Source organism: Typopeltis vanoorti, chromosome 17 (assembly GCF_054136105.1).
Source record: "Typopeltis vanoorti isolate ZY-2024b chromosome 17, IOZ_Tvanoo_1.0, whole genome shotgun sequence".
NCBI classification, from domain to species: Eukaryota; Metazoa; Arthropoda; class Arachnida; order Uropygi; family Thelyphonidae; genus Typopeltis; species Typopeltis vanoorti.
This window is the reverse complement of record NC_143565.1, coordinates 67,365,103-67,382,489: the sequence shown is the minus strand read 5'-3', so window position 1 is coordinate 67,382,489 and position 17,387 is coordinate 67,365,103. Positions and strand designations below refer to the sequence as shown.

Sequence of the window (17,387 nt, the reverse complement as noted above, 5' to 3'; positions counted from 1 at the left end):
AAGGCAGGTGCACACAGGCACTAACAATACAGTAACTGAGAATGAAGATATGAAGCTATCGTTCTCCTAGAAGTCCTGATGGTGCCCTCTGGCGGGCTAAGTAGGCGTTCTTGGCCGTTGGGCTGAAGGTCTGCTGATGTATGCCTCCCAAATTTGGGGCAGTCGCATACAACCAAATTTGTTGAGGTTTGGAGAGTTTCTTAGGGTAGAGGCTGATTCCATAAATAATCTTTCGAATTTATATTTGCTCCGGTGTATTATTGTTGCTTTCTTCCACCGTATTCTGTGGCGAGTATCCAGAGCATGGTCTGCAAGACCAGAATGGCTATACTTGTAAAACCGGATGTAGTCCTTGTGTTCAGAAATTCTGATATTCGCTGTCCTGCCTGTTTGGCCAAAGTACGACAGTTTACAACTGCAAGGGACCTGGTATACACCAGGTAGGTCTAGGGGAAGTGGTTGGTCTTTGGTAGAGTGGATAAGGGATGCCAATTTTCTGTAAGGCCTGTAACAGGAGGTGAGGTCATGTTTTTTTAGAATTTTGGTAATTTTTTCTGAGGTGCCTCGGATGTAGGGAATGGTGATGGATTTAGAGTCAAGCCAGAATCAAGTTCACCCTGGAAAAAGAGGAAAACAACTGCCTCCCTTTCCTAGACACACTAGTCACCCGCCAGCCTGATGGAACTCTGGTTTTCTCAGTTTACAGAAAACCCACCCATACAGGCAGATACATCCACCAACAATCCCCCCCCCCCTCACAACAATATGGAGTGGTAAAAACACTATACAACAGGGCTAAACTAATCTGTTCTAACGACATAGCCCTTAACACTGAACTAAATCACATCCTCAACACTTTCTCAGCCAATGGCTACCCCCCCCAAAAAAAATCCAAAAAATATTAAAACCTACAAACCACAGCCCCCCCTCCTCCCCCCCTCCACAAAAAAGATTACTCTAAATCCATCACCATTCCCTACATCCGAGGCACTCAGAAAAAATTACCAAAATTCTAAAAAAACATGACCTCACCTCCTGTTACAGGCCTTACAGAAAATTGGCATCCCTTATCCGCTCTACCAAAGACCAACCACTTCCCCTAGACCTACCTGGTGTATACCAGGTCCCTTGCAGTTGTAAACTGTCGTACTTTGGCCAAACAGGCAGGACAGCGAATATCAGAAATTCTGAACACAAGGACTACATCCGGTTTTACAAGTATAGCCATTCTGGTCTTGCAGACCATGCTCTGGATACTCGCCACAGAATACGGTGGAAGAAAGCAACAATAATACACCGGAGCAAATATAAATTCGAAAGATTATTTATGGAATCAGCCTCTGCCCTAAGAAACTCTTCAAACCTCAACAAATTTGGTTGTATGCGACAGCTTTGCTCCATAATTAACTTATGGATATTTATATACATATTTATGCAAGATAATTGTTTCTTAGTTCTTTCATAGCAAATAATGGTGCTAGTACTTAATATACCTCTTAAGATATAACTTAGTTATATAAAGAATACAGGAAAAGACTGAAAACTGGCAAAAGTCTAATCTAATACAAAAGTCTAAACAATATTTAAGCAATTGACGAGGGAGGGGAATCGAAGTCATGCTAAAACAACTGAAATTAGAAAGAAGGGGAATTTAAGCCCTTTATTTAGGCTTAATTCCAAAATAAAGTTTGGAATAAGCTTCTGTGGCTGCTTACTTCATCATGACTATCAAACAATAATGAATGAAAAGAGAAATGAAGAGTTTTCACTATACTAAAGACTGGCTGAGTGGATACTGGCAGAAAGTTTTTCCAAAGGACATATTTGAGCAGCCAATGCTTATGAAACATCACTTGCTGGAATAACTTGAATCAATGTTGATACAGTGGTAGAATCTGTGAAAAGCCACATTATTAGCTAACTATCTTGATTACCTTGATGGACCTGTGATTTCAGTCAGAATTTCTCCATGACTGCAGGTCATAGTTCTTCCAGCTATTCCTGTCTTGAGCCTTTCTTCTCCATTTTCTTCCAACTTTCTTAATCATTTGGTCTTCCCACCTTAAGGCTGATCTTCCAGGTTGCATTTTGGTATCTCTCGGATACCAATTTGTTACTCTGACTGTCCATCTGTTGTCTCTCATTCTGGCGAGATGTTTTATTACATCTTTAAGTCCAGATTTCTTCCTGATTTCTGTGTCTTACATGGTCTATTTTATTTACATTGTGCATTCTTCTTTCTATTGCACGCTGAGTTGTTATTAAGCTTTGTTCTTCTTTTAGAGTTATGTTCCATATTTCACTGACATATGTTAATGCTGGTCAGATATAACTATTGAAAAGATGGGCTCTTATTTCTATATCTTGGATAACTGTTGATTTTATTTTGTTGAAGGCTATCCAAGCAGCTCTTTTTCTCCTTTCTGTTTCATTTGATATGTCATTATTCTTTTTTTTTTTAAACTAACTATACATAAATAACTTTATTTTTAGTTAACTATCAAGAAATCAGAAATGTTGTTAATGAAAAATCATAGTTTTTAATGTGTTAAAACATCAAATAAAAGAAAAATAAATATCAAGCTCTTTCCTGTTATATCTATCAGTTAATTCAGGAGTAGTCCATATGTTCAAATAGGACTACTCCTGAACCTGCTGGGTCTAATATATCCCTAATACATGCTATATTAGACCCAGCTATATTATTCAGCTGGATCTAATATAGCATGTATCTGGAAAAATCAGTTCTCTATTTCATTTATCTCTGCAATTTTATTTGTTTAGTTCCCAAAAAACTTTTTTTCCCTTCCAAATTAAGGTAATAGGACTGCCTTAATTTGGAAGGGAAAAAATCAAGGTTTAAAAATGCTCTGAAAATCAAGTAAAACAACATTATTTTAATCCATGTGCATATTGTGAGATACATTTTTGACATTTCTGAAATCTGATTAATATATCAAAGCCTTCATTTATTGCAAAATAAACACATTCCAGTGATTTTTATATCAGCGTCATATAAATTGGACCAAAGAATCATTTAGATAACTGCACAAATCCATTCTGGAAATTTCTTTTCTTTTTTAACATCAGAAACATTACTCGGACAAATAAAATACTGTCTCTGGTCTAAAAGTGTTTAATGCATTAAAATTATATATTAAAAAAAAAAGTAAAATATTCCAGTTTACTAAAAAATCTTCAGCCTGGTTCAGCTAGAGAGAGAGTCTCTGATTGCATGGTTTGCTAGGAATGCCCGTTATTGTCAGCTGCTCTATAACTACAGCACTATCCAAATCACCATTTAGTACAAGAAAAACATTGCTGCTTGTGTTGCAATACAGTATTATGCTATTCGTTATACCCCTATTCATTCACCTTTATCCCCAAACAAATACAAGCAAATTATTGTGTTTTTAACACTTTTTATTGTTAATAACTATTGTTATTAACAAGATTTTTTCCATGTGATCATTAATAGAATTCTGATGAGGATTCTCTTTCTGTTCTGGCATCTATGCTATAAATGGTTTGATAGCAATACAATAAAAGCTTTTAAACAAAAGGTCCTGCCTTTCTGTCAGGTATGCAGAAAGACAGAAAGACCTTTGCAAAAGACAGGCACTGTAGTCACCAACTAGAGGAACTTTTTGCTACTTTTTTCCCAAAATATTGAAAGCCAATGTCTCGTACTTGCTTGAAATTAGTTCTCTACTAAACCTAAGAGTACCCATAGACAGGTGATATCATCAGTGCTATTTCCCTTTAAGCTCTTCACTTTGCAGTAGTTAACTACAGTCTTTTGTGGATGCTCATATCTATAGATATTATATTATTTAGCTGAGTCTAATATAGCATGTATCTGGAAAAAACAGTTCTCTATTTCATTTATCTCTGGAATTTTATTTGTTTAGTTCCCCAAAAACATAGCAATTGGCAGTTAAAATAATTTCCTGTCATTTAATTGTTGTGAAACTGTTGCAATTTACCAACTCTCATTCCATTTCATCGTATCAATGCTTTACTGTTAATATTACAGTAATTAGAGATCTTTTAATTTACTGATTACATCAATATTTGCACATTTCTAAAGTAATGAAATGTATTTCAAATACTGCAAACAACAAAGGAGTACTTTAACAGTGAACACATTGATAATTCCTCCTTATTTACCCCCCCACCACACACACACACTAATTATTTTACATTAAAGATACAAAGAAATTATATACTTGGTTTTAATCCTTTACTCAGGTGCAAAGCAAACCAATGCTTTGCACCTGAAATATATTCACATCTGGGCTACTTCACATCACTTGGCTAAATATGTATCCAATAATGCAAAGCACACACCTTTCGGACAAGTTAAATGCAATGCATAATGGAAAGAGCCACTACATAGACTGGTTTTGATCTTTATTGGGGTCTCATCAGTGGGAGCCAGACCCAGGAGAGAGAGAGAGAGAGAGAGAGAGAGAGAGATACCAACTCATATACAAGTAACCAAAAGGTATTAGATCTTATTAATAAAAATCTCTGGATACTTGGTTTTAATCCTTTTCCCAAAGAATCAAAACGATGTTGCATGTGAAATATATTCACATCTGAGCTACTTGTATATAGAGACTAATGACTTCACACTTGCCTTAGTATGTATCCCATAATGTAAAGCACACACCATTTCAGATGTGGGAAATGCTATGCACAATGGAAAGAGCCATTACCCAGATTAGTTTCTATATACAAGTAGCTCAGACATGAATATCTTTCATGTAAAAAAAATTGTTTTGCTTCCTTGGGTAAAGGATTATATAATTTTTTGATATTTTTAATGTATAATAGAACCAAGGTAAAAAAACTTTCTACATCTTTCTCTCATCCAGGGATTTTTATTATTAAGATCCAGAACCTTTTGGCTACTTGTATATGAGATATATTTGACTTCTACATTACTTCAACTCTGGTATCTCTTCCGAGTCTGGCTCCCACTGATGAAACTGCAATAAAGATTGAATTTATATCTCTTCTTCCCTTATAAATAGGATAATTCAGATATCAGATATCTTGACATCAACATGTCAGATCATAATCCGATTCTACTTAAGTTCCACTGCATGGAACAAGACCAGATCAGTTCTGGACCATGGAGACTTCCACCAAATTTTCTGTTGATCTTTTCAACTAAATTCCAGACCCTCTGTTCAACTTGAAATAATGTTACCTGGAATTGGGATATGTCATTAAAATTCAAACAAACAGTAAAACAGAATATGATGGAATGGAGGAAGGAACGGGCTTTCCTCAAAAGAAAAAAAGTTGAAAGACCTGTATAAAGAGAGAAGCTAGTTCATAACAAACCAACACAATGGTGTTGGTTTGTTATGTATGTACAGAATGTAACAACATCATTAGAAACATTAACACAGAGATAGAAATGAAAAGACAGAAACAAGTAGAAGAAAGAAATTTTAAAATAAGAATACAGCAGCACTTAGCAGACAGCCCTTCATCTGCACTCTTCAACAGACAATTCACTAAATTCTGCAAAGAAAGGACTATTACTCAAATCTGCATTGATGGTGAAGACATATCCACCACTCATGACATCCTTAACTCCTTTCAAAAATACTACAAAAATTTGTTTGTAGATAACAGTACTGTTGGAAATTATAACTCTTGGAGCATTAATAGCTTTCCTGTTCATATCCATTGGATCCTCAATGGGTTTTAAATATGTTTCCTGCAGTCCAGAAATGTTTATAATTTTCCAGCAGAACCTTGATATCATCAATATTATGGCGAAGCCCATGACAGTTCCACTTCAGAAAATTTGTTCTGGCTTTGTGAGCTTGTACAATTTCTGAGAAGTTGAAGGCTGACTTCTGTCAGGCTTATATTTATCTATTGATTTTGGAAAGTATGGACAGTCAGTGTCCATCTCTTCTGGAAAAATATTTAATATATTATTTGATGTATCAGTTTGATTTGGTTGGTTTAATTTACTTTCAATGGATACAGAAGTATCCATTTTTTCTATGGGGTGTCTGGTGGTTTATCTTTAGGTGGTACAAGTGATGCTCATGGAGAAGCACTCACAATCATAAAGTTCAGATATGGAATGGTATGGAATAGACATACAGGTTTGAGTTGCTATTGATATTCTGAAATCTGCTCATGTTCGGCATAAACAGATTTTAGGACAGGTGTGGTGATGGTGGCTACCTTCCTCTTTGCATTCTGATATGATATATTTTGTTCTGTTTTTATCTTTTGTATTTCTTTTTCATCCATCCACCTCTGACATGCATGGGAAAAGGCTGGATGATCTCCCTAACAACTTTCTCTGCAGAGCAAGTTGCAAAGAAAAACTGGTTTATTTTATACTGTTGTCATATTTGTTTTATACAATGAAACCTGTGGTGAATTCATCAGTAAAAAACACACATACTAACCACAGTGATAAGTTTTAATACGTAAATATTTCATCCCAAGTATCTTGGGATGGCACTGACGCTCTTGCAATTCCTAAAGTATGGGAAATTGTCATACAAAATTGTGTAAAATAATCTCTTTATATATGTTATCTTTTTTTTTTTTCCAGTTACATTTTAATTTAATTCTATAACACACTACTGCACGCATATTGAGATTCCATTGTAATCATGCGCCCTAACTGTATGTTATTCCTAGTATTCTTTCTTTTAAGCTTACATGGTGATCTGAATGCATTTTTGAAAATTATGGAGACAACTACCGTGTTTGAATAAAAACTTTAGTTTAACATAACTAAAATCTACATTCGACGTTTCGACCTTTGTGTCAAGGTCATCTTCTGGAGCATACAGCTATGCACAGAAAACAAGCTACACTACAGTCAAACTGGTTTGTTAAAGATACTGACCAACCACTGTAACAATTGTTGGCCTGACCTCTGGTGAAAAAAAAATATATATATATCAACGCTAGAGTCCTATTATTAGTGTTATCTGTTGGTTGTAGAAATACATTGGGCGTAACAACAAGTATCTATCTATATATATATATTAGCATCATGATTATACTTGTACATTCCAGCCAGTTGGTATGGAATGGTTTCTAATACTAGCTGAATATCAGCTATGGTATCAGTACTTGTACAATTGTAATACTAGCTGAATATCAGCTAGTATTAGAAACCATTCTATACCAACTGGCTGGAATGTACAAGTATAATCATGATGTTAATATATGTATATAGATAGATACTTGTTGTTACGCCCAATGTATTTCTACAACCAACAGGTAACACTAATAATAGGACTCTAGCGTTTATGTATAATTTTTTTTTTTTTCACCAGAGGTCAGGCCAACAATTGTTGCAGCAGTTGGTCAGTATCTTTAACAAACCAGTTTGATTGTAGTTGTTTTCTGTGTATAGTTGTATGCTCCAGAAGATGACCTTGACATAAAGGTCGAAACGTCAAATGTAGATTTTAGTTATATTAAACTAAAGTTTTTATTCAAACACGGTAGTTGTCTCCATAATTTTCAAAAATGCATTATTCCTAGTATTGTTCGAATTACTGTACTGAGGATGTCCGAAGATACTTGGGATGAAATATTTACGTATTAAAACTTATCACTGTGGTTAGTACGTGTGTTTTTTACTGTTGTCACATGTTTTGTTTTTTACTTCTATCAAGTAAGATAACTATGATATCAGTACTTGTACCATTGTCCACCTCACCTGCCCAAACTACACATTACACAGCTACCGCCACAAGGGTGGAGGGAGCTGTGTAACATGTAGTTTGTGCATACATCAGAACTGACATACCATGCTAGAGACTGCACATCCTTGAATTGCCACTGTCTGATCTGCTTTGGCTCAAAATTTCTCTACCTAACCAACCTGTCCTTTTCACTCTGACATCTCTTTATAAAGCTTGACTTTCTGCAGTCAAAATATCCAGGATAGTGAGGTCATCCTTCTTGGGGACTTAATGTCCACAACTCACATCCCTTCTCCAGTTTCACCAACCAAGCAGGCAGGGATGCTGAGATGCATGCCATCAGCAATAACTTATCTCAGATCATCGAGTTTCCTAAAAGAATGCTTGACAAACCCCCCTCCTCCAATTTGTCAACACACTTGACCTCTTCCTAACAAGCTTGGTAACTCAGACCACAACCTCATACAAGTTCCTTTTGTCACAGAGCAAACTTCACCACTAGTTCACAGTTTTTTGTCCTTCAGCACTACAAGGACTGGGAGGATCTTCGTGACTTCTATTCCTCCTTCCCATGGTCCAACTACTGCTTCAGTTCTTCTGATCAAAACACCTGCTCAGACCGAATAACAGAAATCATCCTCACAGGAATGAAGTCTCTCATCCCTTATTCCACTGCAAATTTTCAGCCACCATCCAAGCCTTGGTTCTCAAAAAAAGTGTGCCAATGCTGTAAAAGAAAAAACCTCTGCTTACCACAAATGGCTCAAGACCAAAACTACAGCTGCCCACTCTGCAGCTCGCAACCATTGTAAAAGAATCATCACCAAGTCCAAGCTATATACAGTATAAGTCAGAGTGTGAAAGGACTAAATGCTACAAACTTGCCTCCTGCCCAAATTGCAGTCACTTCTTCTGGTCCCTTACCAAGGTCATTGGGCACAACTTCTGCCCACCCAGGTTTCCACCACTCTTGCAATTAGATGTGTACTGTAGTTACCGCATCTGAAGACAAGGCCAACATACTGGCATCACTCTTCTCTTCTCTTCAAATTCCTGCATTGATGACCTGAGCAAAGTTCCCTCCACACTACCAAGAATTCCTTCTTTCATGGTGCCCATAGTTTTCTGACAAAAAGAAATCTGAAGAATCTTCAATTACCTGAACACAAACAGGCATCTGGTCCTGATGGTGTCCCACCTACTGTGTAAAAAAATTGTGCCCCAGAACTAACACCTATCCTGCATCGCCTATTCAACTGGCATCCATCCTACAATATGGAAGCAGGTCCACATCCAGCCCATCCTGAAAGAAAAATGATAAAAGTCAACCAGCAAACTACTGTCCAATTGTTCTCGCTTCCATTCTCTCTAAAATTATGGAGGTCATCACCATCCAACTCTTGAACCACCTAGAGTCATACCAACTAATGACCAGCAGTATGGATTCTGCCACTCTGAGTCCTTTCATAGACTCCTTTCTTTTATTCATCTTGCTCACACACAGCACTAACATGCTATAGGTCTTATGGCCTTTCATGTGTGAATCAGATATAAAAAAATAAAATAAATAAAAAAACTGCTACAATATTGTGGAGGCAATGAAAGAAGTTGCTATAGGTCTCAGAAAGTATTTTTGGAACTGGCATACAACTATAACCTCTGCACTAAAAGCAAGGAGAAATTTTGAGAAACTCACGTGGTTGCCTTCGACATTTCAAAGACATCCGATCAGGTTTGGTACAGAGACCTACTTAATAAATTGTCATCCTATGGTCTGCCTTCCTCACTTTGCAACTGGATCACCAACTTTCTCACTGGTCACTCACTATGTGTCATGGTGGATGGTTTCCTCTCCTCAGATTTCCCTGCCAATGCAGGAGTACACCGGGTTCTGTTCTTTCATCCACTCTCTCCCTCTTGTATATACATCTCTGTCCAAAAAGAAACCGAATTTTTCGAAAATAGAAGAAACTAGTGGCGCCAACTGTTTTATCTTTTCGTTGTCGAAAGCGGCAACCTTCATTAGTGTTGTGTCAACTGTTTATGACATTTGTTTCATTAGAAGCCGAGTTATATTGCCAAGAGTGACAGTGTGTTTTGACAAACGGTTGGTCGTCACTATATTCATGCCGTACGCAACGAATTCTCACTATCAATCGCTTCAAAACTTCACAATAAAACTCACCACTGACCGTTTGGCCAGGTGGAATGAATTCTTTGTGGATAATGCCCTTGGAATCGTAGAAACAAATCAGCATTGTCTTTATTTTTGACTTCTCCAAGCGACTTTTTTTCTGATGCCCCTCTTCTGGTGGTCTCCACTCAGCACTCTGTTTCGGGCTCATACTCAAAATGCCATGTTTCGTCACCAGTAACGATCGTTTTAAGGAAGTTTGAGTTCTTACGAGCAGTTTCAATGAGGTCCTTGCGGTGTTCAATTCGATACATTTTTTGGTCGTGGGCAACTTGTGGGGAACAATTCGCCAATTCAATTTACGAAGGCCCAAACTCTCGGCCAAAATGTTGTACACAGTTGATTTTGGAATCCCCAATTCATCTTCAATCAATCTCATGGATGATTTCGGGTTTTCTTTGAAGAAATCATGCACTTTTTGGATGTTAACTTCGTTCAGCCCAGTTTTTGGATGGCCCGGCTTTTCGTCGTCCTCAAGCGTCTCCTAGCCACTTTGAAATCGCTTAAACCACTCGTAAACTTGAGTATGGGATAAGCATTCATCACCATATGCTTTTTTGAAGCATTTGATGCGTTTTGGTAAAACCTTTACCAAGTTTAACACAAAAGTCAATCGCAGCTCTCTGCTTGAAACTCATTTTCCAACCATTCGTCAAAACACACTGTCACTCTGGGCACTATAACTTGGCTTCTAATGAAACAAATGTCATAAAGTTGACTCAACACTAATGAAGGTTACTGCTTTCGACAACAAAAAGATACAACAGGTGTCGCTACTAATTTCTTCTATTTTCAAAAAGTTCAGTTTCGTTTTGGACAGAGGGTGTAAATGACCTGCTCTTTCAGACTTCTAATTCAATCTATAGCTTTGCCAATGACAGTACGTTCCATTCTGTCTTTTCATTCAACAAACCCTGTAGTGTTCAAGTATTAGAATCCTCAAGATCTACCATGACCAGTGACCTGAACTCAGATCTCTTAGCTATATCCCAGTGGGACAAGGACAACCTTGTAAACCTCAATGCCACCAAAACTCAGTTCTATCTGATCTCTTGCAAGAAAGAGCTCATATCCGTCCCCCTTACCTTCAGTAATACTGAGATACCCAAACATGATCAGATTTCTCTACTCAGACTGAGTTGCACCTCTGATCTCTCCTGGCACAACCACATTTCAACTATAGCTTCCACAGCTGCCAAAATTCTTGATGTACTTTTTCACACAAGACACTACTTCACAGTTGCTAATTCTATACAAAGCACAAATGCAGCAGGCCATGGAATATTGCTCCCATATTTGGGGTGGAGCACCAAAATCCTCTCTAAGATTTCTTGACTGTATCCAGAAGAGGACACTCCAGATAATCAATGATCCCTCTCTCTCATATACCCACTTCAATCCCCACTCACATACATTCTTGCCTTTTGCCTCTTCTACAGATACTTTCATGGACAATGCTCTGCTACTACTACTACTACTACTACTATTCCTCCACTCACCTCCAAAATCATTAAAACAAGAGCCACTACTAATCAACAACCTTTTATAGTCCATCTTGAAACTCATCGAACCAAATCACTGTCATTTGGAACTGTCAAATACTTCTGTCATTTGGAACAGTCTCCCACACTCTGCCTTCCTCAAAGATATTGTGTGAATCAGATGTAAAAAATAAATAAATAAAAGAACTGCTGCAATATTGAGGAAGGTATTAAGATAAGTTGCTAGGTCTCAGAAACTATTTCTGGAACTGGCATCAGATATGAAACATGCCCCTAACCTTAACAAGCATGAGTACATCAATTTGCCAAAGATCTCAGAGACAGTCATTCAAAACCACATTTGGCCTGACTTCTCTGAATGAACTTTGTTTTATCCAATCTGAAAAAGAACTACTAAACTATCAAAGTGCCTCAGAGGATTCCCTGATATGGTATTAGCCCCTTTTCAGTTGCAATTTGAATTTTTCTGTAGTAATCTGAGTGCCATAGAAACAATTGTGTTACTACACTTGTAATTTTCAATCTTAAGATGCTGGTTAGAAACCAGCAATATTCATAAGTGAACAAATTATTTATTTTGCTATTATGGTATTGTTTATATTATGAAGCAATGTTATGAATAACTACCAGCACTTAAGATTAGAAATACATCTGTGATATTTAGAATGCACACTAGAATATATCCACTTATTTCCACTTGGTTTTAACATCCAGAAAATGTGTTAGCAGAACTAATCTTAAGTGGTATGGTCACTTAAACAGAATGGGAGAGGCAAGATTAGCAATTGTTCTCTGCCAGGTTGGCAGGAAAAAGACCCAGAGGAAGACCAAGATATACACTAGTGGCCAAAATTGTGGAAACCTTTTGAAAAAAGTGCATTTCTGAGGTTTGATGGCTCATAACACCACCTTTTTTTTGAGTAATACCATAAAATTATATATCAATAGAAAGATAATTTAATCAAGAATGTAATGCAATAACTTTTATGAAGGATTTTTTTATTAGAACAGCAGTTATAAAGAAGAAAAGTGAAACAGAAAAAATGAGATATACAAAAATTCTCACAATGTGAGTTAATACTTAGTTGGGTAACCTTTAGCGTTAATTACGGCCTTACAACGCCGTCCCATGGAGTGAACCAAGTTTTTTAGTTCTGCAGCTGTTATAATGTGAAACCAAAATTGAATTATTGCTTCTATTAATTGGGTTTTATTGCTGGGTTGCTTCTGCCTAATACGTTTCTTTAGTCGGCTCCATAGATTTTCGATTAGGTTAAGGTCTGGGCTATTCCCAGGCCATTCCAGCAGTGGAATATGATTATCTTGAAACCACTTTTTGCACACAGCAGCAACATGACATAGAGCTCAATCCTGTTGAAATATAAATGCTTCATTATCTTAGAAAAGATCATGTGCAGAAGGCTTCAGTTTGGGCTCAAGTATTTCATTTATGTATTTTTGGGCATTTATATTCCCATTAATCACGCAAATTCTGCCCACACCTTTTGATGTCATACAACCCCAAATCATAACACTAAGTGGGTGTTTCATGGTAAGTGTAATGCAATCAGGATGCAAATCTTCTCCGATTCTTCTCCTTACATATTTTATGCCATCACTACCAAACAGGGAGATTTTGGTCTCATCACTCCAAATAACACTGTACCATTGTTCCGCTGTCCAGTTACCATGGGTTTTAGCCCAGTTTAATATTTTCAACCTTTGTTTGAGAGATAAAAATGGCTTTTATCATGGAATTCTAGCATTCAGACCAAATTCCTGCAGTCTGCACCGAACAGTCCTTGCACTCAACTTCACATTGTATTGCACCGTTTCGTCTTGTATACACCCAGATGATTTTCTTCTGTCACGTAGGCACAGTCTCTCAATTCTTCTATCATCACTTGCTGTTGTGCACCTTTTCCTGTCTTTACCAGTCTGGTTTTGTAGTGATTGAGTCTCCTTATACCGCTTCAAAAATTTAGAAATGCCACCTTTGGTTAAGTTTTCACCAATTTTTCTTCTAATTTCTTCATAACTGTAGCCTTGTTCACTTAATAGTACTATTTTACATCGCTTTCTAGGTGACCAGTCAACTCTTTGCGCCATTTCTTTAATTTTATTACATTTTACAAGCTCACTAAATGAAAGAACAAAAAAAAAAACCAACCAACTTGATAGCAATCACATAACATACTGACAAATGTCCTCCTCTCAGCTCCAATACATGACATCAATAGCTGAATCCTACTGTGACCTTATTGGCTCATTGCCAAAACAAGATGACACCTGATTGGCTCTCTAAACACTCATGTTCATTGGCTATATTCAAATGAAGGAAAGCTATTTCGTATCAACCTAAGCAAGTTATGTTTCTTTTTTCTGGTTATTTGGCTATAACTTTTCATACAATACAGATAACTGAACAAACTTTGTTGCATTACATTCTTGATTAAATTATCTTTCCATTGATATATAATTTTATGGTATTACACCAAAAACAAATTGGTGTTATGAGCCATTAAACCTCAAAAATACACTTTTTCCAAAAGGTTTCCACAATTTTGGTCACTAGTGTAGGTGGATTTATACAGTAAAAAATGCCTTCGAAGACAGAAATATAGGATCTGATAATGTTGGAGTCTTGACAGGTAAAAGTTAATTTGGAGGAAAATTGTAGATAAGAAGTTAGTGATGATGTAAGTTTTTCATATAGTACTATCATATCCTGTACACCCCTTGAGGGTACATGTCAGGAATTTGATTATGGTTTTAACTGACTCATTTTTATTGACAAAATATGATTAATTCGAACCAACATATCTCAGTCAGTTTCAATACTGCTCTTTGGTTGGAAAGACCTGGATTTAAATTCTGTCTAGGATGCAACGAACCTTTATGAAGATGAGTTAGCCAGTCTCATATGAAGATGGAAATGTTTCATCCCCTTCCAGAAACTCAGGCTTTTCATCTCACAAACTAGCCAGAACATATATTACTGACAGACATGCAGACTATGCATACTGGATTAACCACCCTATCAGAACATTAAAGCAGCCAAATTACTTGGATGTAACAGACCACTGAGCTTGACACAGAAAGGAAAAATGGGTTGGAATACTAAAATGTGTCAATTTGTTTCAATTTTAGTTTCAACCTGAACAATTGTTGGAATGACAAAATCAATCAAAACAAAATTAAACATCTATGGTATGTAAGCCAAACCAGTTGATCCTACCATAAACTACTGTTTACAATATTATTCAAAACAGCTCTTTCAATCATCATCAAATTCCTATATGTACCCTCAAGGAGTGTACAGGATATTATTTTGCCATCTTCACTAAAAATGACACATTTATACCATTACTAATTTCCAATCAACAATTTCCTCAAAATTAATCTGTTATCTGTCACGACTCCAACATTATCAGATTTTATATTTCTATCTTCTAAGGCACTTTTTACTGTATCACTCCACCTTGGCCTTCCTCTAGGTCTTTTTCCTGCCATCCTGACAAAGGACACTTGTTTTGCTAATCTTTCCTCTCCCATTTTAAGTAACTATACCACCTGAAATTAGCTCTAATAGTCCTTGCTTCAAGAAGAAATGAAGAAATACAGATGTGATATATTGGGTATTTCAGAAATAAGATGGACATTGTCAGGAGAATGAAATGGTGGAAGAGTTCTCTGGTCAGGAAATGAAAGTAAGCATGAAGCAGGCATAGGTTTCCTGCTAAGTAACAAGGCATGTCAGGCAATGATAGGATACAAACCAGTTAGTGAAAGAATAATGGTTGCAAGATTCAGTGCCCAACCATTTAACATCACAACCATTCAAATATATGCGCCCACTACAGAGAGTGCAGATGAAAACATTGAGAGATTTTACAGGAATTTACAACTAGTAATTGATGAGGTGCCGAAGCAGGATATACTCATCATTGGAGGAGACCGGAATGCAAAGATTGGCAAAAATAACACAGGATGGGAAAAGGTTATGGGAAAATTTGGATATGGAGAAAGAAATGAGCTTCTGGAATTTGCCACAGATAACAACCTGATGATTTGCAATACCAAATTCCAACAAAAAGATTGTCATAAATGGACGTGGCTCCTTCGATGGCAAACACAGGAATATGATCGAACTGATATTGATTTAGACCATAGCTTAGTGATTATGAATATAAGACTAAAACTGAAACAGAAGTACAAAGCAAAGTTCCAAAAAGCTACAGACATCTCAAAACTAAATGAAGACAGGCTAAGAACAGAATATCAGAACATACTGGAAACTAAGCTTAAGACCCCAAGTGAAAAACAAAATATAAATACAAGAACAGAATGACTGACTACAGTGCTAAAAAAAAGCAGTAAAGGAAGTAATTCCTGAAAGAGAAAAGATCAACAAGAATGGATAGCTCAGGAAACCCTAAAATTGATACAAGAGAAAAGAGAACTGAAACTTAAAGGAGATAATTCAGAGGTAGCAGATGAGTTATACCGTCAAAAATGCAATGAAGTACGGAAAGCAGCAAGATCTGATAAAGCCAAATGGTTGAAGGACCAGTGCAAAGACATTGAACAGTACTATGGAGAACACAAAACTAGAGAGGTCCACAAACTTAAAAGAAATGTCAATAGGAAGTGGCAAACAAGATGAGTAGCAGTCAAGGATGAAAATGGTAAAGTATTGATGGACAAGACAGAAATTATACACAGATGGACAAGATATTGTAGCGAACTATATAAAAATCATCTAAATGATACTGCAACAGAAGTAATCAAAGAACTAAAAGCAATTTCTCCACCAGCAGAGATCTTTGAAAATGGCATCTTGGAAGAGGTGAATAAGGCTATAAAACATCTCAAGAACAAAAAGAGTCCTGGAGATGACAGCATAATAGGCGAGATGCTAAAATATGGGGGAGAATCAGTTGTAAAAGAAATGCATAAGCTGTGTAATGAAATATGGAGATCAGGATATGCCCCCAAAGAGTGGAAAAAATTGGTCTTGGTTGTTTTTCATAAGAAAGGCAGTGCTTTAGAATGCACCAATTACAGAACTATTGCATTAATGAGTCATCTTGGCAAAGTGCTGATGAAAATACTAACAGAACGCCTGAAGGGGCATATGGAGGGACATCTTCAATGAGCAAGTCAGATTTCGACAAGATCGAAGTACAGTGCAACAAATACTCGCACTAAGACTAATAGCAGAGAAAGCTCGAAGAAAGAAGAAAAAAAAAATTGCTGTTTTGTGGACTTCCAAAAAGCATTTGATAATAAAGATAATAAGCCAAAAGGCTATTTTACCAGCGAATTTGTTAATAAAGAGGGAGATGGTAAATCCCATTTTATTTTATAGCCAGGTACGAAACTCGAGTCGAAATCCATCGACATCCATAGAGTTTCAATGCTGGAAAAAAAAAAAAACACTTGGTTCCGCCGATAGTTTTTTTCGGCATTGAAACTCTATGGATGTCGATGGATTTTGACCCAAGTTTCGTACCCGACTATAAAATAAAACGGGATTTACCATCTCCCTCTTTATTAGCATTTGATAATATTGACCAAAATATATCATGGGCTGTCTTGGAATCCTATGGTGTGGACAATAAATTGATCTGCCTGTTGAAAGATATAAACAGCCAAGCACAAGCAAAAATCAGAATAGCAGGTGAGACTGGAGATTGGTTTGCCATAAGTCAAGGCACAAGACAAGGGGGACCCAATATCACTAATCATCTTCATCACACATCTGGGAAGAACACTAGATAAGATTAAAGAAGAAGGTGGAGGCATTTCAATAAATGGCATGAGAATAAACTACCTCTGCTTTGCAGATGACATTGTCCTGATTGAAGAAGACGCAGCAAGACTGGAACAGACATTGCAGACACTATACACAGAAGGAAAAAGATATGGACTAAATGTCAACTTTGAAAAAACTAAAACAATGATATTCGAACAACAGGA

General features: G+C 36.7%; 1 protein-coding gene across 1 annotated transcript in view; it reads right to left on the bottom strand.

Moving 5' to 3' along the window:
• The window catches only part of Vps13B (vacuolar protein sorting 13B), a 1,316,993-nt gene that overhangs the window by 1,266,510 nt on the left and 33,096 nt on the right, over positions 1 to 17,387 (bottom strand). The gene's annotated exons all lie outside the window — the stretch shown is intronic.